Below are 27,187 nucleotides of genomic sequence, written 5' to 3'. Positions count from 1 at the left end.
TTTACCAAATTCATTGATTAGCTCCAGTAGTTTTCTGGTGGCATATTTAGGAGTTTCTATGTATACTATCATGTTGTCTGCAGACAGTGACAGTTTTACTTCTTCTTTTCCAATTTGGATTCCTTTTATTTCTTTTTCTTCTCTGATTGCCACGACTAAAACTTCCAAAACTATGTTGAATAACAGTAGTGAGAGTGGGCACCCTTGTTTTGTTCCTTATCTTAGAGGAAATGCTTTCAGTTTTTCACCATCGAGAATGATGTTGGCTGTGGGTTTGTCATATATGGCTTTTATTGTCTTCTTCTTTAAGCTTTGTGCAAAGTCCAAGTTTTTTCCAATAAGCACTTTAATAATTAGAACCTCCTTTACCAGTTTCCTAAAATAACAACCCAAGTGCATCTGACCTGTCTTCTATGACTTAACTTTCCTTTCCAGTATGAACTGTGCCTTTTCTTGTTGCTGTACTGGATCTTATATTCCACCTTTTTTGTAGCACCCATTCATTCATTCATTTGCAGCTAATTTTTAATTGAGTGCCTGCTATGGGATAGGCCCTGTGTTGTCACACTGATAATATATATGGTTTACATTTCTGTCTCCCCATGTAGGTTGTGAGTTCCATGTGAAGTATAAACGTATGCAGACTGAGTCTCTAAAAGCTATACTGATGATAGATATCAAGTTTACTACTAGGCAGGAGAAAATACATTTTCTAGGAGGAAAACAAAATGTATAGCTAGTCACAGAGTTGGCATGCTGGTTTGCTGTATAATAACATGACTATGTAATTACCTCATGTTGGTATGAAGCACTAGGCTTGAGATATCCATCTAGATTTTGGTTTCTCTGCCTTGGTGTTTTTATATTGATTCTGATGTCAGAACGACCTTGAGCCCCTGGTTGAAGGGCCAGCTGAATAAGCCCTTGATGTAGCTCTGGGGATGAAAGTCAAGCCTATATACTGAGTCAGGGACCTATCCAGTCCCAGTTGCACCCCTGCCCTTCCCGGGGAGAGCCCTTCGGCTGGACGGACAATGTATGGATAAGTGGGGCCCAACAGCAGACCCAAGGGAGCAGAGGCCTCTTGGCCACCCTGGGCCATCTGGGACTTAGGTCGGCTGAGACCTGTCACTAGAACCCACCTCAGTGGGACCGGCCAAGGTCTCAAGACCCCCAGTCTGTGATAACTGTTGTGTCCCTGGCTTTGCCCTTTCCTTCTCCTATGCTTCACCTTCCTCAGATCTACTGGTGGGGTAATTGACCTCTGTGGCCTCTCATCGGCCAGCATACCCCTCGTCTTCTCTTCCCTTCCTCTGCCCCTCTCCTTCCTCATCTCACCTCTCTTCCTCTCCTTCGGACATTTACTGAGAAGCTACTCATGTGTCGAGCAGCCTATGGATAGGTAGTGAGTGGCCCAGTAATTAGCTGATTGATTGATTTGTCTGTTTACCACATGGGTATTGAGGAGTTGCCACAGGCCAGACATTGGGACTAGCATGTCTGGAGGAGGGGACGTGAGAGAGGGTGGCAAACTTGAGGAACTAAAACAGGCCCAGCATGGCTAAGCATATAGTAGGAAGGAGGGGGAAGGGCACATTGGTGAGAAATGATGCAGCGGGTGTTTGGACTTTGTCCTGTAAGGCCATTGCAGCATGTAAGCTGAGGAGCGACGTGGTCAGATTTGCATTTTAGAAAGCTTGCTTTGCCTAGAGTGTGGACCACAGACTGGGGAGGGGCAAAAGATAGAGGCCAGGAGACCATGGAGGTAGCTGTTGCTGTGAGTAGCTGAGCTAAGAAGGTGGGTTCAACTAAGGTGGGGATAGTGGGAATAGAAAGAAATGCAAAGATTAATGATGTGAACAGATATTGGGGAGTGGATGCCACCACCCTTGGGGAGTGGAGCCCACTGGTGTGGAGGAGGGTCCCTACCTCGGAGGAGCTCATAGTCTAATAGAAGTGATTCCCAGTTTCTGGGGTGGGATAAGGAGGGGGTGCCAGGAGGGCCAGTGAACCTCTGGGGAGGGACATGTGGTTAAACAAATACTCTAAAGGGGGGGCACATACTATATCATTCCATTTATATAAAATTTTAGCCACACACATTAATGTGTTAAGTGAGCCTATCAAAAAAAACTAATTAAAGTAGGGTTGCTTTAACCTTAACACTGCCCCAGCATAGTTAATTTAACACAATTATGCTTCATTCTGGGCCCTCTTTGAGACAAAAATAATTTTTTTGAATGCTCAGTACCAGAGAGCATGGTCCTCTGTAGATTAACAGAAAAGTATTTTTTTAGAAAAATATTTTTTAATATTAAAAATTCAACATTATGAAATCTAGTATGTATAGCATACCTCACATGGTGCATAAATGTGCATTTTAGGGCCAGTGTTTCAAAATTTCTAGCATTGTTTTAAATGTAAGAGTTTTATTAGCCAGGATAATATATCTGTTCAATTTTCAAAAGTCAACCATACAGCTATTCTTATGCCAAAAGTAGTTCAGGCAATCAACCCCCTGTTGAACTCAACAAACCTTGTATATAAACTTAACAAAAGAGTGTCCAATAACAGAAATAAATGCAAGCAAAATGATTCTGAAAATTCTAAATAAATAAATAAATACTCTAACATGCTCCATTTAAACACAATCTACATAAAGTGAAATTCTACAAGATCTTGGTTGGTGAGACCATGGGAAAGCACGCAGGAGTTGTGTGTTATAAAATGTGTCAAAATCCTGGCATAGTTGGAAGGAGAACATTAGAACAGATTATAAAATGATGGGATCCATGAATGGTTTGGACCAGGGGAAATGCTATTGTGAAAACCTCAAAAGGTTCTTTAATCTATCATGGAAACAAAGCCGTCTTTGGGGAAGATGCCCTTTGTTTTGGGAGACCACTTTGGTGAGCCCCTTCCACAAGGTGGAAGTCAAGGACTTGCCCTGGGCTACTGGGGGCACCTTACTCACCTATTGGACTAAAGATTCTCGTAACCTTGAAGGAAAAGATATTCAAAGCGTTCACATTCCTTGTGTTGCCAGAGCCAGAGGCTTGAAGAGGGCTCAGGGCTCCCCACTTCGGGGGAAATTACTATTTGATGCATCTGGCTGTGCAAAAGATGAAACCACAAGGTGAGTTGGGAACGGGCCACGAGGCATCCTTTGTACAAGAATGGCGACTCCATGGAGGGCGTGGGTGGCTGCAGAGATTTTATCACTCGATAAAGGGACGTGACTGTGGAGGTTTCGTGTGGGGATTATGAGTAAACCCCGGCAACCCGGCAGCTATCTTGGGTCTTAGGGAAAGGGGCCAATGAGGAAGCCCCATGAAATATTTGGTTCAGAGGGCTGTAATATGACTTCTTAAACTTTGGTAACAGCTCTGCATTTGCGGGTTCTGAGGCTGTGCTCACAAATGGGGACTGGGCAGATTAAAAAGAGAGTTGGGGTAGGATGGCAAAGCAGGTAAGAGGCAGCCGGCTCTGAAAGGTGAGAAGCTGGGGCAGAGTGGAGCTATGGGACCTGCACATACTTCCTGAGTGTTCTTGGGAACACTGATGGAGGGGCTTTTTGTAGTGATGTGGCAGGGAGCTCTGGTTCTTATTCCTTGGTTATTAAAGGAAAAGTGGTCCCTAGAGGGCTGTAAGACTTAGCTCACTGATGTTGTCCCAGAGGACTCCCAGGTGACAAGAGGAAGGATTCACTGGCTCCACTTGAGGCAGACATTGCAGAAGAAACGCCAGTTTGGTTCCCAGAATGGGGAGTTTTCTAGCTGGGCCCAGCCATTTGTCTTTCACAGGAATACAGACCCTCGGGACTGACTCAGTCTTCCAGCTGTTGAAGACTTACAGCAGCAGGAGTCAGAACCTGGCTCAGAAGCAATAAGAATAATGATGGCAGGACTTCCCTGGTGGCGCAGTGGTTGAGAATCTGCCTGCCAATGCAGGGAACACGGGTTCGATCCCTGGTCCGGGAAGATCCCACGTGCCGCGGAGCAACTAAGCCCGTGTGCCCCAACTACTGAGCCTGCGTTCTAGAGGCCACAAGCCACAACTACTGAAGCCCACACAACTAGAGCCTGTGCTCTGCAACAAGACAAGCCACTGTAATGAGAAGCCCGTGCACTGCAACGAAGAGCAGCCCCTGCGCGCCACAGCTAGAGAAAGCCCGCACGCAGCAATGGAGACCCAATGCAGCCAAAAATTAAAAAATATAAATAAATAAATCAATGTATATTAAAAAAAAATGATGGCAAAGCATCGAGAAGTCACCCGCATTGGGTGTGTCTGTGCCAGGCGCTGTCTGTGTGTTACCATAACTGTCCTCTGAGGCTGGTGCTGTTACCTTCCCAGACAGAAGGCACATGGAGGCTCAGCAGAGGCAAGAAGCCACCTGACTATTGGCCCAGGACTGTCTCACTCGGACCCTGAGGGCAGGTTTAGGTCAGGGGATTTGATTCAATGCTCAGGATTTGGAAGAGTAACCCCAGAGCAGGAGGCCCCAGCTCCAAGTCTGGGGTCAGTTCATTCATATCTGAGAACTGAACTCCAGCCCCAGGGCCCTCTGGTGGGACCCTAACAATCCCCATCTTGTGCCTTCACCACTGACTGGCTGCTGGGGTGTGTGCCCAGGGTGAACCCTGGTCAAACAGAAGTGTTCTGTGGGTGGGCTCAGCCCGTGCTGCCCACTGGAAGGCATCCTCCGGGAATCCTGCTGTTCAGAAACCCCATTACACTCATCTAGCTTGAGTTCCACCTCCCAGGCTCTGGAGCTGTAGGGGCCCTGCACTGGGTAGAGCCCAGGTAAAAGTCACTCCTGCATAGTGGGAGATCCACAAAGGCTTTCCAGCTCCTGCATGAAAACAACCACCAAATCCAGTCTTACTTAAGGATATTTTAAATTGGGTCCCGTTGGTGCCTTTGTGAAAAAGACAAACCCTGTGAAAAGTTGGCAGATCGTGCCATACAGGAGCTGATTTACACTTAGAATGCTTACTGCAGAATTAATGGACCCAGTTAAGAGATGTCCATAAAATGTAGGTGACCACAGTTCCAAGAGTGGAGATGGAAAGTGATCACCTCTGTGGCAGCATGTAATTTACTGAAGGCTCTAAGTTCACACGACGCTTTGTAAAATGTATAAAAAGATGAGGTTCCTGGCCCCAAGGACTGCAGGCAAGCCTCACTAAGACTCATTGTTGAGCGCAGTTCAGATACACGACAACCTGTGATCGCTCTCGGAAACACTTGAGGCAGAAAGGCTAAAGACAGCTGTTTGCTTTCACGAAGTGTTTAAAGGAGATTAAGAATGATGGTCTTGGAAGAAAGGCATAATGTTAACTTAGAGTGAAAAGGAAACGAATGTATGTCTGGAATGCCTCAGAGACAAGGAGAGATATTAAATGTCAAATTAAAAGACAAGTAATCGATGATAATAAATGCCTGCATCTATTAAAAAGTAGAAGTCTGCTATGGGCTTGGTGAGGCATAGATGGGTTTTGTTCTCCTGATTACATTACCTTGGGTATATCTTCTCTGGGGGCAAAAGGCTCCACATTTGGATAGGTTGTGGTTAGACATTTAGGTGGACCTCCTGACATGAGGTAGAACTTTTACACAAGGAAAGGGGCAGTTCTTAACAAACACTCCCAGCCCTGAAAACACACACACAGAGAACTGAGCTGTTGTAATCACAGTCTGATAAATCATAAAACCCCACTCCTGCCCCTCCTCACTTCCACACAATTTCCCTTCTAGAAGTTTTGAAAGGTTAACTGACAATCATGCGTCACCTGCTGGATGTGACACACCTCTCAGTTGTATTGCAAAACCTCCAAGTATATTAGCTGTGCTTACCATTACCTGCTTAAAGCCAGGTTTCCATTTTGAAAGCTGCAGTTTTCCAACAAATCAATATTCCCAAGCATGCCCTGGGCCGATAGCCCATGACTTCACTCCAGCTGAGACTTCAGTGTCTCCAAAAAAGGAGAAAGCAAAGCTCACTTCTCGGTGCTCATTCGCTTAGGGGAAATCACATTAAAATTCTGAGCACAGGGCTCTATGCACTGCCCTCATCCTGCCATGTTGAACTTTGTACCTGCAAGTGAGTCCATGGAATTGGAATTACTAATGTTTCAAAAGCTCTGTGTGGAAATGGTTAGAAAGGGAAAAGTGCTGGCAGGCAGTGCCCAGGCATCTCCTCCTCTTTGTGTGTGTGCACCCTGGCTCTGACACTTGGAGGTGGGGCAGTGCTGGGTGTCCTCCCGTGGGTCCGGAAGGCAGTGCAGACTGTGTGAGACTTCCATGGCGGGGAGGCTGACTGGCCACTGGTCGGAGTGATTCTGTTTTCCCTCCCTCCTCTCCCTCCTTCCCCACCTCCTTTTTTCCTCCTTTCTCTCTTCTTTTTCTCTCCCCACATCTTTCCTGTTTCCCTCTTTTTCAGGTATTACAGTTTGAGGGGTAGGTTGGATGGCTTCTGGAAGTTGGTTGCGGTCTCAGGACTCCCCTGAATCAGGCTTTAACCCCCTGTGCCCCCCTTCACGTGATTTCTAGAGCGTGTTGGAGCACAGTGGCGGGGAACACCTTGAGTGGTGGTGAAGTTTCTGTGTCAGCTTGACTGGGCTAAGGGGTGCCTGGATAACTGTAAAACACTTCTGGGTGTGTCTGTGAGGGTGTTTCTAGAAGAGAGTAGTATTTGACTGGGTGGACCTGGTAAAGCAGGTGGTCCTCTCCAATGTGCATCATCCCATCTACTGAGGGCCCCATGGGACAAAGAGGTGGGGGAAGGGTGAATTCACTCTCTATCTTCTCCTGCCCTTGGACATCAAGTGCTCCTGGGTCTCAGGCCTTCAGACTTGAACTGAATTATTCCTCCAGCTTTCCTGGTTCTGCAGTTTGCAGAGGGCAGATCATGGGACCTCTTGGTATCCATAACCATGTGAGCCAATTCGTATGTTAAAATTTCAAATATATATATAGATTGGTTCTGTTTTTCTAGAGAACCCTGACTAATACACTCTGCTAGTACTTGATTGTTAAATGGCCTTTGGACCTGAGACCCAGTGCAGATCTCCTTGATAAGATGGGTTTGGCCACATAGAGAACCTTTGTTTCCTAAACCTAAACTGCTTCAGAGGAAAGCCAACCTGACACTGCCACCAGCTCCAGGGGCAGTTGTACCCAGAGAGAATGAAATGGCAAGAGAGCCCTGTTGGTCCCCATGCCCAGGGCTGACCTGGTGTGGCTGCTGTGTGGGCAGAGCACACGGACGCTTCAGTTCAGACAAGTGAGAGGCGAGACCTCTTAACCAGCCCCTCTAGGTAAAGGTGGTGTTGACCTTGCCCTGGAGGCTGAGCACACGGCCTAACAAAGTCTCCTTTTCGCTGGGGGCTGACAAGGATGGAGTGTGATGCGGAACACTTGCGTTTCTTCTACTAAAGGCTGCTAAAAATCACCCACCTCTATTATTTATATCTTTCAGTACAACATCTACCATTTTTTGAGGATCTCTATTATTCCCATCATGCAGGAAGGTGACTAAGTGTGAATTTACACAAATCTAAAAAAATTTGAGTACTGTATATTTAGATGCTGAATGACATATAATTAGCTATTAAAATCAAAATGTTTCTAACAAAATAAGGAGTTTTTAAAATATTAAATACCAGTTTCCATTTTTTCTTTTGACATTAAAAACAATTTCACTAGCCCCATAATGTTTTGAGACATTCTCTGAAAATAAGATTGCTTTGTCAAGATTGTTCTAAACAGTCAGTCAAATGTGCACAGCTTCATTTTCTAAAAGGTGCAAATCAAATCTGTTTTATACAATTAATAATATGGGTGCTCACCTTATTTCTTTGAATTTCCACCAATTCTGCATTTGTGAAACTTCAGGGGTAAATTAACGGTTAGAAACCAGGTGTCTTTTTACCTTCTTGCTTCCTCCCCACTTCTTCCACTGTACAGGCAGTGGCTCTGCCCACCCAAGCCTGAGACATGGGCTGGAGCAGGTCCTGCAAGCCCACAGAGTGCTGTGAGGTCAAGATGCCTGACCCCTCAGCCCTCGCTGACCATGTGAGTTTCCTGTCACTGCTGTAGCAAACGACCACAAAGCAAGTGGCTTAAAACAACACACATATAGTCTCTCATAGTTCTGTAGGTAGAAGTGCCACGTGGGTCTCACTGGGCCAAGATCAAGGGGTCAGCAGGACTGCCTTCATTTCAGAGGCTCTAGGGGAGAATCCATTTCCTTGCCTTTCCAACTTCTAGAGGCTTCCCCATGTTTCCCTTCTTCCAGCTCCAAAGCCAGCAGCCGCCGGTCAAGTCCTGTCCACACTGCATTTTTCTCTCTGTTCTTCTTCTACTTTTAAGGACCCATGTGATTAGATGGATCACACCCAGATAATACAGGATAACCTCAAAGTCAGTAAGCTTCACTGCATCAGCAACCTTAATCCCCTTTGCCATGAAAACCAATATATTCCCAGGTTCTGAGATTAGGATGTGGGCATCTCTGGGGGGACCACTCTTTTGCTTCCCGTACCAGCCCAGGCCTGCCCGGGTCTAGCTTTGAGTTCCTGTGTCCTCCACGCTGCTCAGTCTAACTGTACTGGCCTCCTGGATTCCTCCCTTCTCTGAGGTAGGTCAGCTTCTCTACCAGGCAGAAGAATTCTCTCAGAGTTGGAGCAGGAGTAGCTGAAGCCTGGGGAAGCAGGGTGAACTTGAACAGGGCCCTGGGACTGGAGGGGTGGGAGTTCTGGGCCCTCTACCGGGGAAGGTGGGAGGTGGCCTGAGGCCATGGAGGGAGTGCGCGTGTGGGGTACAGAGCTGGGCCCGTGCAGAGCCCCTGGGGAATCTGCAGTGCCAAGAGCCTGCTGCTGAATAATGATGCTTTCACTGCACTGGCCCCAGATCAGTAACGCCAACCCACCCATCTGTTCCCACACACCCACGGCGAGGTGTGTGCACATTGTTGAAAAGGCCCAGGAAACGTTCAGGTTATAAAGTATAGCCTGACAGCAGTTTAACCTTGGAGAATAATTTATTTAACTCAGGATGACTAGGGGCTGGGTGTTTCCCTTTCCCACTTACAGGAAAATCTATTCTTGGCTGAAGTTGATATTTGATTTTTCCTTTTATGCTCTTACATTCCTGCAGGTGATAAATAGTCTTTTAGCAAATGCTGACTCTCTCTGAAATCCTGCTGACTGTGGCCTAATTTCCTTCTTGTGCATTGATGAGACTCCCCACAGCAGAGATTGATCCAGCTCGTTTACAGTAGGGTTAAGCCATTGATTTTAATCAAATCCTCTTTTTAGAAATCAGCAGAATGTATCCATTTTGGGTCCCTCCTCTCTCAGAACATTAATCAACTCGTTAAGTAATTTCTTCCAATTTATGGGTCCCAATTAGCCTCTCTCTGGAGACACAGAGAATTAGGTGAGACATACTGTTCATTTCCAATATCATTGAGTCATTAATTTTGAATCCTCACGTCCAAAGTTCAGGGAAATTATTCAGTAAGATTTTAGACCATTTTCCAGTGTTTTCACTTTACATTTCATATGTCAATAATTGGCTGACAGTTAGTGGGTGACAGTGCTTTGGACCAGAATCTCTTTGTTGGAAAGGGTCACGTAGGGAGAGCTCCTGCTCATCCAGTCTCCTCCATTGCTGGAATTCTCTCTCAGACGGTTTCTCTAAGTCAGTGATCTTCAAACTTTAATGTGCACAAGAGCTACATGGAAAGCTTGTTAAAACAGTGTCATGGGCCCTGATTCTAATTCAGTGGGTCAAGGTGGGACTTGAGAATTTGCATTTAAAAAATTATTTAAAATACAAATTGTGTATATTTAATGTGTACAGTATGATGATTTGATATATGAATACGTAGTGAAATGATTAGTACAATCAAGCTAATTAACATTATCCATCTCTGTACACCATTAACCATTTTTTTCTTTTTTTTTTTGTGATGAGAGCACCTTAACTCTCTTAGTAAATTTCCAGTATTCAATACAGTATCATCAACGATAGTTATCATGCTGTACTTAGATCCCTGGACTTACTCACCCCACATAACTTCAACTTTGTACCCACTGACCAACACCTCCTCATTTCTCCCATCTCCCTACCTCTGGTAACCACCTACTCCCTGCTTCTGTGTATTTGACTTTTCTAGATTCCACATATAAGAGAGGTCATGCAGGGTTTTTTTTTTTCCTTTCTGAATCTGGCTTATTTCACTGAGCATGATGTCCTCCACGTTCATCCATGTTGTTGCAAATGGCAGGATCTTCTTGTTTAAGGTTGAGTAATATTCCATAGTATATATAAAACACAATTTCTTTATCCATTTATCCATCCACAGACATGTGGGTTATTTCCGTGTCTTGGCTATTGTGAATAATTGGCAGTGACATGGGAGTGCAGACATTCCTTTGAGGTACCTTGAGAATTTGCATTTCTAACGAACTCCCAGGTGATGCCAGTGCTGCTGGTTTGAGGACCACACTCTTGACAGTGCTGCTCTAGACAGAATGCTTTGGACAGCTGTGCGAGGAGAAGCTTTGACGGGCTGTGGGAAGGAGGGCAAGGTGTTTCTGTGTCACCAGACATTTTAATACCACAAATGGTTCATCTAAATGGCTCCTTCTGGGGGACTCTAGGCAGAAACACAAGACATTGGGTCCCAAAGAGGGTGGGGAAAGAGAAATGGAGGTGAGGTGAAAAACTAAAGAAATAAACTTCATGTAATTCTTAACTTTGCTAGGCCAGTTTTCTCCCTTTATAGTAGTTTCCAGGAAGAGTATCTGGGTATTGTCTCTGGTTACTTCTTAAAGTTTCTTCATAAACTAATAATTGCCACACATACTGCATATTCACCATTGCCAAGAGCTTTCCTGTTAATTCAGATTCATTTAAGTTCATCTGTGTGTGTTGCCTTTTTTCTCTATATTGTTTCAGTGAGTATACTTTGGGGAAGAAATGGAATTTCATTTGAAAATATAACTACCTTAAAAAGTTGCCTCTGAGGTAGGTAAAATTGTAGTTGGCTTAATTTTCAGAAGTGCCTTAAAAAAACCATCCTGTCACCAACTGATTTCGGTGAACAAGGAAACTCCTCCAAGTGTGAAATCTCCTGCCTGCACTTTCTGTTTCTTATAGAATTTTGGAAGCTGGTATTGTTTTAGTATTGTATTGTTTTGGTATTGCTTTGCCATGATTTTGATAGAATGAAGCTCTTTGTAAGGTTTAATATTAATGATAACCATTAATGAATATGTATGGCATGCTCACGCAAAACTTGAAGCATTTAGAAAGAATGGTATTCTGGTTTTTTAATACACTTAAAATATGATTTATAAGTGAATTTTTAAGGAGGCAAACATTTATAGAACATTCTGTTTACTTTATAAAATATTTCACCAAGAGTTTTCTCTATGTAGAAAAATCTACATCTATAACTTAAGATCTGATTTACTTTTTAAAAATGGAGTAACAATATTTTTGGAACAACATCATTGTGAAAAATGAGGTAAGGGCGTGCTGGGCATTCTGAGAGATGAGGTAAACAGAAAATCATAATTATGAATTTGTTAAGTGTCAAGGTTTCAAGTTTTTCACTTATGTTTGCCGTGACTAAGCAGTATCCTTTCTCATGTAAATGAGAAGAGTTTAAAGGAAGAAGTAAAACTTGAAAAAATGGGCCAGGGCTACTCAATGGATAGATTAGGAAAGTGCTTAGAAAATTTGCCAATGACTTGGGGACATGATAAGGAACGAACCTAGGAAACCGAGGAGTGAGAAGTTTGTCAAAGGCTACAGCAGCTTGATGACCTGCTGCTAAAGATGATAGTGCAAATGATTCTCACTGTACATTATGGCACAGTTCCCTTGACTTTGAGGCCCGGTTTTAGTTTTATTTCCATATAGTCTTTTAATAGTCATAGTTTATCTTTAAGTATAATTCCAGATTTTCGAAGCCTCCTCTCCAAGGCTCTGTGTAAATGCAGGTAGAGCCGGGCCAGAAGGAGAACCAAGCAGGATTCTTTAGTTCAGGTAATGACTTCCTCAGTTCTTGCTGGTTCACTTCCAAGCTTCTTTATTCCTCCCTTTTACCCACCTCTTGTTTAGAGCAGCCGTATCGGGAGCAGGAAGCTTCTTCTGGGTTCCAAATGTGGAGTGGCTGTGATCTAATTCCTATTAGCATGTTACACGCTCGCTGACCCCTTTCTTCTCGGCTCTCAAGGAGTACATGATGGGTGCCCACATGTTCTGGGACTGAGCGTTTTTTGACTCAGGGCTGGATGATGGAAAAGCTATTTTCCATGCTTGATTCATTTCACGGCCCAGCAAGGCCACAGGGGCCTCACCTCAGTATTACTAATTCACATCACACCGCAAAGGAGCAGACTGGGTGTCAGTCTGGCTTATTAAAGAGGACCCGACGACTCGCAACACCAGCCAAGAGCTGGTAGCTTTCCAGACTCTCAGGAAGCAGGGGAAGTCGGCTCTGGCGCTCTCAGACTTTCCTTTATTTCCTAAGGTTTTACCTTAAATACACTTCCCCTCTTCCTTCCTTCAGTAGTGAGCTCCTACCGTGCTTTGAGGCTCATTTCAAAGAGAGCTTTTTCTGAGGAGACTCAGCAGTTCACCCAAGCACAATTCAGCACTCTGTCATCTGGATCACCCTGAAATTTCCACACATATCTGTAATGCAGCAGTGACCTCTTTGTTTTATGCTGTTTGTGTTTCTCAGTTTCCAGCTCCTACTTAGCACAGAGCCAGGCACGTTGTATTTATTCAGTAAATGTTATTGAGTGCATCCCATTCATCCATGTTCAACACACATTAACATAGATCTCAACACACCCCTTCATCCTGACCAAGGCCAATGTCTAGTGGCACAAATACCCAAGTTAAGGCAAGGTTTAATTCTCTGAAAAAAAAAAAAAAAAAAAAGGCTAGTGTTAGTAGACAGAAGGACAGAGGTGTCTGGAATTAGACTTCAATTCAAATCCCAGCTCTTCCCTTAGCCATGTGGTTTGGACACACATTTCTCCTGCCTAAGGCTGTTTCCTCATCTGTGGAATGGGACATAGCACACAATGAGCTTAATGTAAGGATTAGATGAGGAAACGCAAGTAACATGCTTGGTCTGCTGACTGGGATCGGTTAACAGGGGCTGTTCTTAACATGGGAGCCGTGGAGCTTGGATGCTTACCCATCTTAAAATCTCTCTGCAGAAAATGCACACTCTCACACACACACACAACCCTCATGCACATTGCTTTCTTTTCTTTTCTTTTTTTTCAATTGGGGTATAGTTGTTTTACAGTATTGTGTTAGTTTCTACTGTACAGCGAAGTGGAGTTCCCTGTGCTATACAGGAGGTTCTTATTAGTTATCTAATTTATACGTATTAGTGTATACATGTCAATCCCAGTCTCCCAGTTCGTCCCACCCCCCACCCCCTGCTTTCCCCCCTTGGTGTCCATGCACTTGTTCTCTACATCTGTGTCTCTATTTCTGCCTTGCAAACCAGTTCATCTGACCATTTTTCTTTCTTTTGGTAATGTATAGCTCAAGCCATTTGCTTTTCTACTCAGATTACTTTCAACTAATTTGCTTTTAGCTCAGTCCTAAAAATGTCTAAGAATCACATGCCCTTTCATTGTATTCAGTCTGCAAAGTTTTCTCTGGCCTTGAGAATACTTTGCCAGCGGCTCCTTCATGTGTGAAGTGAGTCTGTCTTCCTAATGTATGAACTATCCTATCACTGATAGTTTGGGGCTACTGGCTCCTACTGGGGACAATGCTCTCTTCCCAGAGCTGGATCAGGGACCAGATTCTCTTGGCTCTGTCCTGGGGCTCAGATGGAATTGTGATTTCAACCATCTGGTGGCCTTAAGGGAAAATGGCAGAGTAATGGTGGATCTGGGTGAATCTATCTATCACTGACGCTGAAAAAAAAAATCACGACAAAATAAAAATCAGCCAGAACACAGCAGTGGCAGCATCCTCGGCAATATGATTCAGCATCAAGAGTGTGCTTCCTCATATATACAATGGAATATTACTCAGCCATAAAAAGAAATGAAACTGAGCTATTTGTAATGAGGTGGATGGACCTAGAGTCTGTCATACAGAGTGAAGTAAGTCAGAAAGAGAAAGACAAATACTGTATGCTGACACATATATATGGAATTTAAGAAAAAAAAATGTCATGAAGAACATAGGGGTAAGACAGGAATAAAGACACAGACCTACTAGAGAACGGACTTGAGGATATGGGGAGGGGGAAGGGTAAGCTGTGACAAAGTGAAAGAGCAGCATGGACATATATACACTACCAAACGTAAGGTAGATAGCTAGTGGGAAGCAGCCGCATAGCACAGGGAGATCAGCTCGGTGCTTTGTGACCGCCTGGAGGGGTGGGATAGGGAGGGTGGGAGGGAGACGCAAAAGGGAGAGGATATGGGAACATATGTATATGTATAACGGATTAAATTTGTTATAAAAAAATAAAATAAAAAGTAACAAACAAACAAACAAACAAAAAAAACAGTGTGCTTCCTGAGTGGGGGTTAGGACCGTCTCTCTTTGTATAAAAAAGTTTCGGGTCATAGAATGCTAGATTGTTAGAACTTTAGAACTAGAAAGAAAATCCTCAGGACCCTCCCTCCCCCAACTCCATTTGAAGAGTTGGAGACCTAGAGAAGAATGGAAGTAGATCCCCAGTGAGTTACAGGAGAAACAGGAAAATGGGACCCCGATCTCATGACTCCCCTGGTCACTGTTTTTCCTAGATTTCCGTGAAATACCAAAAGCAAAGAGAAAGGAAAAGTGAAGAGAAAGGAAATCAAGCTAGGATGGCATTTCTCTTCCTTCACCAAACTTTTGTTCACTTGATTCTTCCTTCTCTTGGATACTCAGTCTGCCTGGCGTTCTGGTTTCTAGTAGGGGAGATGCCACACCCCCTCTCTCGATTCTTTGTCTCCCCTTGTAGACTTGACACCCTGGCAGGGCTTCAGTCTCTTTTATGCCCTCAACCACTTACCCACACAGTGCTCTTCCCAAATATTAGCTAAAGGAGTGAGTGAAAGAACATGTAAATATACATTTCTCTTGCCTTGTTTATACAACACCTCATCCACTTTACTTTAGCATTGCTCTCATAGACTACACGGCTTGAATACAAATATATTATTTTATGTCACAATGCTTTTTATTTTTTTATTTTTTTTATTTTATTTTATTATTATTATTTTTTTTTCTTTTTGCTGTATGCGGGCCTCTCACTGTTGTGGCCTCTCCCGTTGCGGAGCACAGGCTCCGGATGCGCAGGCCCAGCGGCCATGGCTCACGGGCCCAGCCGCTCCGCGGCATATGGGATCCTCCCAGACCGGGGCACGAACCCGTATCCCCTGCATCGGCAGGCGGACTCTTAACCACTGCGCCACCAGGGAGGCCCACAATGCTTTTTATTTTTCTTTTCTTTTTTTTCTTTTTTTTTTTTTTTTGTGGTATGCGGGCCTCTCACTGTTGTGGCCTCTCCCGTTGCGGAGCACAGGCTCCGGATGCGCAGGCCCAGCGGCCATGGCTCACGGGCCCAGCCGCTCCACGGCATATGGGATCCTCCCAGGCCGGGGCACGAACCCGTATCCCCTGCATCGGCAGGCGGACTCTCAACCACTGCGCCACCAGGGAGGCCCACAATGCTTTTTAAAACTAGTGCTGTAATCTTATGCCCCTCTGGGGATTTGAAGCAAGTTATGGTACCCCCTGGATTAAGTATAAGTGATGCATCATTTAGATTTTTTTGATTACAAATATTCTTTAAAATGTTCCTTTTTCCTCAAAACCAAATTCATACAGAGATTCCATGCTTTTCATTTGTGTTAAGGTCTTCATTAATATTTGGATCCTGTGTGATGTTAGGAATATTATAGTTTAGTGGTTGAGAAAAGGGACACTGGAGTCAGACTGTCTCTGTTCAGATGCCTGCCCAGCCTCTTACCCTCTGTATGATCTTGGGAAGCTCTTTCATCTCTCCTCAGCTTTAATTTCCTCATCTGTAAAATAGAACCTACCCCATAGGATGATTGTGAGAATTAAGTGAATTAAGAATGTAAGGTAGTTGACTAGTATCTGTCACATAGTAAATGTGCAATAAATGTTAGCTGTGATGATGATCATAGTAATCAAACATAATAACTGCAGTCCAGTGAATATGAGGTTCAAAGAAGAAGAAAAGAGACGTTGAGTAGACAACTTATTCCTGAAAATTTGTTCCCAGAGATTTCAAGCAATCTAAGAAATGATTTCCATCCTGTTTTGGCTCTGTATCATGTCAACAAAGCAGGTGGAACTATGTTTCCAAGGCCTCCTTGCTGTGTCTGGTTCTGGATTAGAGTTGGCTATAAGAAGATTTCGCAAAGGATGTAGGAGCAGAAGTGAAGTGGTGGCCTTTGCCCTCTGAAGGTCAGTGTGGGGAGCACCTGGTGGCCCCTCATCTTGGTGCTGGCACGCTTTTAGTCACGGGACTTCAGGTGAGCCCATAGCTCCTCTCACTCTCACCAGACCTCTTCCACCAGCTTTGCCAAGTCCTGGGGCAGGTGTGTGTGATACTCTGTGGCAGGGGACACGAGATTCTTCTGCCAGTCACCACTTCCTCAAGGTTAGTGCGGTGAAAGACAGACACATGTTCTGGTTGTGTTGCAGTTCCCAGTTTGTTCTTGTGTGTTCTAGATCATCTCTACTGGCTTCATTGCATCCTTGATCTCTCCCTCCTCATGCCCAGCTTTTCTTCCTGACTTCCATCCCTGCCATCCCACAGGGACTTCAGACCCATCACAGATGTAAAGTCAACAACCTTCTATAGACTACTTCACGTGCTCCTATAGGTTTATAGGTGACCAAGTAGTTGTCATCACAGAACATTTTAGTGAAAATATGGAGCATAATGGATTTGGTTGGTTGTTTCTAAGTGCACTGGATAACTTGAGGGAAGTGATTCTTTATTACAGGTGTCTACAAGCGCTACTGGGCAATACCAAATGCTTGATGGCAGGCCATCAAGTGGCCATGTGACCCCAGCTGCCTATCATGAACTGGGCATTGCCCACTAAGCCATCAGGTTGGGTGTGCATAGCAGCATTCCATCATCCACTGTAAGGAGTATATATGAGATTGGGTTTGAGCAGATAAAGTGTGTCAGTAGACTCATGTTCATGGAATTCACTGGTTTGACTGTGTCCACATCAGCCTGAAGCTGCTGACCTGATAGGCACTAAATTGCCTTTTTGAAGATCCACTTACAGGGCCAGTTGGGTGAAAATATCTTGTACGGCTGAGATTATATGCTCTAAATCAAGAGTCCATGTATGTTCTGTTTCCCCCATAATATTCATGGGACTGGGAATCAAAGGGTGAATATGGAAGTGGCTCTTCTCATTATTACTCCTAGTGACCCAAGAATGAATTTGCTTTCCATCTCTGAGACTTCGGGTCTATTGGTCTAGAGATCTTAGTTCCTAAGGGACAAATGCTTCCACCAGGAGACACAGCATCAGTTCAATTAAATGGGAAATTGAGGCTGCCAGCCAACTACTTTAAGCTCCTCATGCCAGTGAATCAGCAGGCAGAGAAGAGAGTTTCTGTACTGACTGGGGTCAGTGATCCTGACTACCAGGGGTTCCTTCTGTGCAGCAGAGATAAAGAGGAGCACTTCCCAGAACCTCTTAGAACTACTGTGTCCTGTAGAAAGCCACAGGGATCTAATTCAGCCAGGACTTCCAATAGCCCAGACCCTTCAGAATCAAAGGTTTGGGTCACCTCCCCAGGCAAGGAATCATGCCTCACTGACATGCTTGCTGAAGGCAAAAGGCATATAGAGTAGACAGTGAAAGAAGACAGTTATACAAGCTCTTACCAGTTGCAGAAATAAGTTGCAGAAGCTGTAATCGTCGTGAGCATTTTTTCTTTATTTTGGTATGCCTATACTTGTGTATGTATTAATTATTTTCTACCCCTCCTTTCCATGCCCCTACCATCTTATGTAAGATGTGTTAACAGCAGTTAACTTTATATCTCAGTATTTAAGTTACAGGATATCAAAAGAGGAGTGTGACTTGGCTAGAAGAAGAATGAACATGACTCAGAGATAGATAAAGGGATAAAGAGGATACAGATATCCTCTTTTTGGGAGTGTGCTTTCAATTGTTCAGGGTATAAGTACATGAAGTGCATGGTGAGAGGTGGAATGCATGATTTTGCTGTTGTCTTTGTGAGTTAAATATGGTTAAAAGAGATGTGTATGGATGCCCAGTTGACAAGAATTGGACTGTGGTAGCTTTATACTCTATGAGCTTAAACTAAGTTAAAATAACACTAACCTTTTAAGAAATGAGATGAAATTATTAAACATTGAGCTGCTACAGATAGTTTTCACAAGGAGACGGAGTTTAAGCAAACAAATTAAATGTAACTTTAAAAAGAATATCACACGTGTTTTGCTGGAGTCTTCCAAACATTAGGAAGAGGGAAAAAAAATCAATTCTGATTAGTAAGTACCGAGAGGATGAAATAAAACCTGCTCAGTTAAGCTTTGGCAAAGGAAATTGGCTTCGCAAGGTTATGGATTGAGTGGAGGATTGTTTCAGAAGTCATTGAGAAACAAATGGAGCAAACCTGATTCCCCGTGGTCAGAAGGCTGAACTGAGAACGGTGATTGGAAGCAAAGTCAGTACTGGGGCTGAAAGTGCAAGTCTAACAACGGCTGTGAAACAGAGGCTCACAGTGAGAGAGGCATGAATTAAACTCATTTCTTCCTCACTCGTTGGGCCTTCTTGCATCTATTAAGAGAACTCTAGCAGCCTTACTGATCCCCTTCTCTTAATGAGGAAAGTCAAAATGAGGTGAAAGAATCTTCAACACATGGTGCTGGGAAACTGGATTTCCTAATGCAAAAGAATGAAAGTGGAACTTTGTCTTATACCATATACAAAAATTAACTCAAGAATGAATTACAGACCTACATGTAAGACCTAAAATCATAAAACTGCTACAAGAAAATATAGGGAGAAGCTTCATGACATTGGACTTGGCAGTGATTTCTTGGATGACACCAAGAGCACAGCCAACAAAAGCTAAAAAAGGGGAAGGCGACTACATCAAACTTAAACACAGTTGTGCATTAAAGGATGCAATCAACAGAGTGAAAAGGCAACCTACGGAGTAGGAGAAGATATTTGCAAACCACGTATCTGATAAAGGGTTAATATCCAGAATATATAAAACACTCTTGCAACTTGACAACAAAAAAATCAAATAACCCAATTAAAAGATGGGTTTAAAATTGAATAGACATTTCTCCAATGATTATATACAAATGGCCAACAAGCATATGAAAAGATGTTCAACATCACTAATTATCAGAGAAGTGCAAATCAAAAGCACATGGGAAATCACCTTACCACCCATTAGGATGGCTACTATAAAAACACCAGAAAATAACTGCCTTGGTAAAGTTGTGGAGAAATTGGAACCCTTGTGCACTGTTGGTGGGAATGTATAATGGTGCAGCCACTATGAAAACAGTATGGAGTTTCTTCAAAAAATTAAAAATAGAACTACCTTATGATCCAGCAGTCCCACTTCTGGGTATATACCAAAAAATTGAAAGCAGGGTCTCAGGTGTTTGTACACCCATGTTCATAGCAGCAGTATTTGCAATAGCCAAGAGGTAGTAACCCAAATACTTTGTAGCATAGATGAGTGGATAAACAAAATATGGTATGTACATACAGTGAAATACTATTCAGCTTCAAAAAAGGAAAGAAATCCTGTCATATGCTACAAAATGAGTGAACCTTGAAGACATTATACTAAGTGAAATAATTTGTCACAAAAAGACAAATACCATATGATTCTACTTATATGAGGTATCTAAAGTAGTCAAATTCATAGAGGCAGAGAGTAAAATGATGGTTGCTAGGGGCTGGGGTAGGGGGGAGGACGGAAAAAAGAAGAGTCATTGTTTAATGGTAGAGACTTTCAGCTTTGCAGTATGAAAAAGTTCTGGATCTGTTTCACAACCCTGAATATACTTAACACTACTGAACTGTGCAGTTAGAAATGGTTAAGACAATAAATTTTATGCTATGTTTTTTGCCACAATAAATTTAAAAAAAGAAAACTACGGTGAAAGATAGTGTTCTCTGGATTTTTTTTTACTCTGCACTGTCTCCTAAAAAGAAAGCTTTACAAGTCTGCCTCCTGGTAAGCCTCAGGGAAACTTGATCAGAAATGCAACAATTCATATGCAAAACAACTCGCTCTGTGGCATTTCACCTTTTCCAGCTGTTGCTCATCTTGAAGGGCTGTTAACATGTACCATCTGCTGGCTCCCAGAGCCCTTTTGTTATCTGTGCCCGAAGGTTTCACTGCCTCAAAGTCAACTAAAAGTAGGTGTCACTTCTTTGTACTGAAGCCAGGAAACTGCCGAACCCTAGTACTTCTCATTGATCAAAGCATTTCAAGATGTTTTGATTCACACAAGACGCCATGATCTCACCTTCCATCAAGTTGAATAGACCGGGATGAGCATGAGTGGTAACAGTCTTCTGAAACCCAAATTCAAAAATTGATCAAATGCTTTGCCCAGAAATAAGATGGAGTAAGCTTTGTTTAACTATCCTTACCAAGCTGTCATGTCTGGAAGCCATCTACCTGGATATACTAGCTGATCAGAAATTCCCCCTGCATTCTGTTTCATTTATTTAATAAACTTAAATAGTACTTTCTGTGAACGGGTATCATTCTATTTTATAAATACTAGTTCATCTAATCCTTACAACAGTCCTATGAGTTAAGTACTAATATGATTGCATCTTTTTTTTTTTTTTATGATTGCCTCTTAAGATGAGGAAGTTGAAGTACAAAGAAGTTAAACTTTTGCCCAAGATCGCATAGCTAGTGAGTGGTAAATCTAGATTCAAACCCAGGCAGTCTCGTTCCAGAATTCATGTTCTATATTTGAGGAGAAAAGAGCAAATCTCAAGGAAAGCAAACATCAAGGAAACAGATCTGCTTTAAAAATAAATTACTACTTTGGGACTAGTTTACTTTCATCTATTTCCTTTACCAGCTATGGTATCATCTCAATAATGATTATTAAGTAGTATTATAATTTTGGCTAATATTGATTGAACTCCTACTACTTGACCCTAATTTTGCTGTTTTTACCATACATTTGCTCACATAACTATACTACAGCTGCTGAGTTATTTATCCCCTTTCGTACACTGCAAAACTGAGGCCCAGAGAAAGAAAATAATTATCCCAAAGTCACACAGAGCAGAAGCATAAAGTCACACACTATAAGATTATAGCTGGAGCCATTTTTGGAGCCCACACCACACACATAAACTCTTCAAGAAATCAAAGAAAAACGCAGTCCTGTACTTTCATATATAATGAATACATTTGTGAAAAATGACGACAGGTGTTAGAGAGGGGCCATTGGTCTCTATAGGGGGCCACCCACTAGAACGGTGGCCCCATGAGAGATGGGGAATGCACCTCTTCTATTGCAGACCCCAGACCCTATACATGCCCAGTACACCGGCCGGCAGATGCTGGGCATGAGTAGGGTCTGGTGTCTGCAATGGAAGAGGTGGGGGTCACCACATGTGCAGATCACCACCTGCAATCTTTGCTGGAGGCGTTGGCAGTGGCATCACCATTCATTTCTTTTATTTGTTCATTCATTCATCTATTTATTCGACATTCGGGAGCACTTGTCCTAGTCCAGGCAAGGTATCAGACACAGGAGGTCTCTGCCCGTAGATCTCTTTTGAAAATTAAATGGGCCAATGCAAGTAAAAGTCTTCATATTGTTTACTCACTGTAAGTGCTCAGTAAATCTACTAATTCAAGCACCCAATCCTAATTCCAAATTACACATGTTCTAGATCCCAGCAGTATTAGGCACCAAGTGGACCTGCAAGAGGCACTCGCAATAGCTCCTCCAGGACGGATGCTGTGATCACCTTCATTTCACAGGGGGGGAAACTGAGGCATGAAGAGGTCTTGTAACTTGCTCAGGGTTGTACAGTTTAATGAAAGATTTTCCCCCTCCTCCACCATAGCTGATTGATCCAGGGGTGGAGACACCCTTCTCAGCCAGGCTAATCCAACAACTCCTTCTGGGAAATGTAAACTTACATGGAGATGTACAAGTAGGGGTGGGTGATGGGGGTGAGCTACCTTGAAACTCTCAGAAGGACCTTGAACCCTGGCAGCTGCGTTTCCTGCAGTGCCCCAGTTCTGCTGTTTCCAAGCCCTGGCAACCCAGTTCTGTAAGCTTCCTAGTATCCTTCTGGAAACCCTTCCCCTTTTGTTTTTCAAGTAGCCACAGTCAGATTCTTTATTTGCAGCCACAGTTATTTTAATGAGTATATCTCTGTTGAATTAGAAATCTGGAAGATGAGCCTGGACATTTATTTTTGGAAAAGACTGCTGGAGTGACTCTGCCCACGGTTAAGAAACACTGCCCGAAATGACTGAGAAATTGTACCTCGTGCATATTTAAAGATTCTTAACTGCAATATGACATCTCTGCATAAATTGAGTCCAGCTAATTATTTGCAGTGAAAATACATTGGTCTCATAAATGCTCTGCATCACTTATAGATGTAATTTCATTTATGTGACTCTGCTCTTGGAGGGAAATGCCCTTTAAATCAATGGAATTTAGTTGGCTATGGCCTGTTTACCAAAGTTCATAGCCCGATCACCACAAAGCAAAAACAGGCCTCAGTGACACTTATTTAGAGAGAAGAATTATTGGCTGCAGTCAGGGGCTGCTACAGCAAATTAATTCTCTGAGGTTAAAAAACAGAACAACCTAAGTTCTAGGAGATAACTGAGTAATGCACTGCACGGGACGTATTCAGGTCCTAGCCGTGTCACTTAGTGTTGAATTGTGCAGATAGTTTTCTGTGTCTAGTACAGTCTGACGGCACTGGGCTCTAGGGGCTGTGTGGTAGAATTGTTTACTCTTCAGTACCTATTGCACTGTCCCCAGCCCCACCCTGTGTATCCCAGCCCCCGGCACTTAGGTATCTTGTTCTGGCCAGTGGGTCATGAGTAGAAGTGACAGGTGTCACTTCTAAGCTGCAGCATTTAAAAGCTGGCATGCAAGCCTCCAGCTCTTGCATCCCCTGCCTTAGCAACTTGGAAACCATGTGTTGAAATGGTTGTGTCACATGATGGATTGATCTGGATTGCAAGTCACTACAGAAAGGAGCGTTACCAGCAGACTTCGCAACAGCGAGTTGCAAACCTTTGATGAGTTAAGTGTTAAGCTATTGAAAAGTAGGAGGGTTTTTTTTTTTCTTTTTCCTTTTTGCCATTGCTAAGTGTTATCCTGACTGATGTGGTAAATAACTCCATTTTCACCAGATCAAGGTTTCTAAACCTCGGTGCTACTGACATTTTGGGGGCAGATAACTCTTTTTTGCGGGGGATGGCAGTGGGGGAGCTGTCCTGTGTATTGCAGGGTACTTAGCAGCATCCCTGGCCTCTATCCACTAGTGATCCCCCATCAGCTTTGACAACCAAAAACGTTTCCTGGCATTGCCACATATCCCTTGGGGGTGGTAATGGGGTAAAATTACCCCTGGTTGAGACCCACCACCCTAGATAATGCATGAGACATATTCATTGTATCAGCCCTACCATCTTCTCTGTGTTGGTTAAGGTATTAGTATTACTTACAACTTGTTCATGCCACAGCACAAAGAACACTAGATTGAGTTAAGAGACCTGTGTTCAAGACTGAGAGCTTGGGCAAATTACAAACCTGTTGCTGAGTGCTTTGGTTGCAAGTGGCAGAAACTAACTGTGATTAAGTTAAGGACGGAAAGGATTTGTTAGGAGGAGATGGGGAGGGTAAAGGAAGCAAGGGAGATTTGAGCAACTGGGTCGGTCACTCCAGGGATCTTGGCAGCGGACATTGTGGGCTGTCCCTTGATTCCAACAGCCTTCTGCCTGGAAGTTCTCTGCTTGATTCAGATTTCCAGAAGACAGGGCGTCTCATTGGCTTTTCTTAGTCATGACTCCTGTAGCTTAGGGAGGTGGTAGTGATACAGGCAGCTGTAAGCAGTGTCCTTTGATCAAAGCTTCATCAAAACCGAATGTGATGTGGGAAGAGATGTTTCCTAAGGGGAAGGGAGATGGCAATATCAGAAGAAGAGGAGGAGGGAGGCTGGGCAAGCAGGAGCAGATGTCTGTTGCAGGGCCCTACTTTCTGTATCTCTAAGATGGGGATGATAAAACCTGCCCTGCTTACTTCACAGAATGCTAAGGATCCAATGAGATAACTGTGAAAGCAGTAAATATCAGAGAGGAACCTTGAGATGTCAGAAATGAACATGACTCAGGGACTAGTGTTAACAGGATGCATCTTGATGCATACATGATAAGGCAGGACTCTGGGACATGCTAGAGCTTTCTCATTTCAGTGGTTGGTTATAGCCAGAAGCTTTGGTTTTGGGGTGGAGTTTTATGGGATTGGGGGCTCCTTAGGACATCTCTGGGAGAAATGAGGAACATGAGAAAATTTCATCTGCTCTTTCCCTTCTCTGTGCCCCAACTTCAGACCAGAGAACCAGGCTGTGGGGAGGTCAGAACATGCAGAGCAATGCTTTGCCCCTTCTGTTTGGGAAACCTCTATCCTACCCTGTTCTGCTTCTCGCTCCTGTGGAGCAATGCATACAAATGGTGTTAGAGCAAAATGAGAGATTGCTAGAAACTCACAATCTAATCCCTTGGGCTAAAGAAAGGAAAAAACAAACACAAGTGCCAACAGGAGGAAGTTCATTTAAACCCAACCCCAAATCCTGAAAGCTATCGGAATGAGATGAACTCACGAGAACCAGGAGAAGGGGCTTGGGGGGTTGGAGGATTGGAAGGCCATGGCCTCTGCAGAGTCTGATTTTGGGTCAGTGCAGAACAGAGAATGTTTACCTGAAATCTATTTGGCCTAAGACTTACAGTCTTATTATTTCTTGACAATGATAAAATTAGATGAATGGGAGTCCCATTGTTGTCTTCAAGGTAAGGGAGGCATAAATGAAGCCAGTATCAGCTTCTCCCAAATCCTAAATGCGTTTTCACTCATTTGGAATATGACCACTTTGACTCAGTTGTGCTCTGTCACTCATCAGTAATCCCATCAGCCCAACTTCACGTACATAAATCTGGAGCCCCAGGGAGGATGGCTTTGTAAACCCGTCTAGCCGCAGAGGCAGACAGGAGACCGTCGCGGTAAGACTACATCAGTGGAACAGTGCCAGACATCAAAACTACGGGTATTTGATCAATTTAATGTGGAGTCAAAGAATAATTGTTAAAAGAAATCATGACCAAAATACATTAGGGACTGTGTCTCTCTGAGAACTAAGACTGGCAGGTGCCCCCTCAGCCCTTAGATCCCTCAGACCCACGCAGGATGCTTCCTGGGAAAGAGAGAGAAAAATGTCCAGTGAAAGATGAGAAAGCTAATATTGTTATTTTATAGTCCGTATCATTCATGTTGCACTTGGGTTAGCAGGCTTATTCAGTCACTTACTGAGTGAATGTCTACTGAGGGCCAACTATAAGCAACAAGCCAGGGATGCAAAAGTGAGCAGAGTAACTGCCCTCAAGGAATTTACAGTCTAGTGTAGTAGATCAACCCTAATAAAAAATCATACAGTGAGTACAATACTGTAATTGTGACCAGGGTTATGGAAGGGTAGGCATGTAACACTGTTGGAAATCATAATGGGGGAATGGCTCATTGGGCAGGTCAGGGGTTACTTTCTTGAGGAAGAAAAGATTTAACTGAAATCCAAAGGAAGAGTAGGAATTAACAAGGAGAAGAGATTTGGAGGTGGGGTTGGAGAGAGAGGTCTATATGTCTGGGTTCCATAGGGTCAGTGAGTATGCTGTGAGATGGGCCCCAAGTACAGGGTTTTAGTCTTTATCCTATTGAAAAGTATTAAACAGGAAATGACACAGTGAGATTTGCATTTTGAAAAGGTCACTCTGTGACATGGTGAGTGCCACGTATAGGCTAGTACTGGGGGTATTTGGGGGTCAGGGTCAGGCTGTGCAGAACGTCAGGACTCCCAGGTAGATAAGAGAGAATCCAGGAGCAACAAGGTGGTCTCAGCCTACGTGGCAGGTGAGCACTAGAAAAAAGGTTGGAGGTGACCTCCTTCTGAAACAGTGACTAGTCTAGCCATGGACTTCTTAGGTACACCTGCCCAGGAAGTAACTGGAGGTGAGACTAGGGAAGTAGCCTCACCTGGTGGGAAAGGGGATTAAAAAGGGGGTGCTGGTTTTGCCAGTCTCCATAGTTTAATTCTTGACTCAGAGAAGCCATGGCCTGCCCCTCCTCTGTTCTTCTTCTGATGGACCCTGTGTTCCTATTATAGATCCAGCTCTCTTGTTTTACCATAGAATATGCAGAAAAATATTGGCTATTATTACTGAATACTTCAGGAGTTCAGAAAATAAATTGTGTTATACCTGTGGGGAGCAGAGAACTCTTGTTGGATGAAATCGAGATGGCTTTTGAGCTGGGGATTGAGAGATGCCCAAATGGAGAGGGCAGGAAGAGCCAGTGTCTGCCCACCAGGAAAAGACAGGAAGAGCACGTGTTTAAGAGGGCACAGCCTAAGCAGGGACTCTAAGGGAGAGGAGCAGGAGCTCTGAAATGGCCAGTGGCCAGAAGAAATGGGATTGAGAGGCAGGAGAGTCGTACCTAAGAGCACAGACTGTGGACCCAGACTGCCTCAGCGCAAAGCTCCGCTCTAACATGTCTTAGCTTTGTGACCTCAAGTAGATTCCATTACTGCCCTGTGGTTTAGTTTCTTCACCTATGAAATAGGAATAAAACCACCTACATTATAGGGTCATTATGGACACTAAATCTGGCACATGGTAAGCACTGTATAAGTTTCAGTTATTACTACAGCAGTAGGAGGCACTATTATAAACACAAGTTGAGTCTGTATAATGAAGGGGTCCAAAACCAGGCTGCAGAGTTTGCAGAAATGAGGGTTTTCCAGATATTCTGTTATAGATTTCTAATTTAATTCCAGTATGGTTAGAGAATATACTCTGA

Source organism: Mesoplodon densirostris, chromosome 1 (genome assembly GCF_025265405.1).
Source record: "Mesoplodon densirostris isolate mMesDen1 chromosome 1, mMesDen1 primary haplotype, whole genome shotgun sequence".
Taxonomy (NCBI): Eukaryota; Metazoa; Chordata; class Mammalia; order Artiodactyla; family Ziphiidae; genus Mesoplodon; species Mesoplodon densirostris.
The sequence above is the reverse complement of the archived record's forward strand: the minus strand, read 5'-3'. Positions refer to the sequence as shown.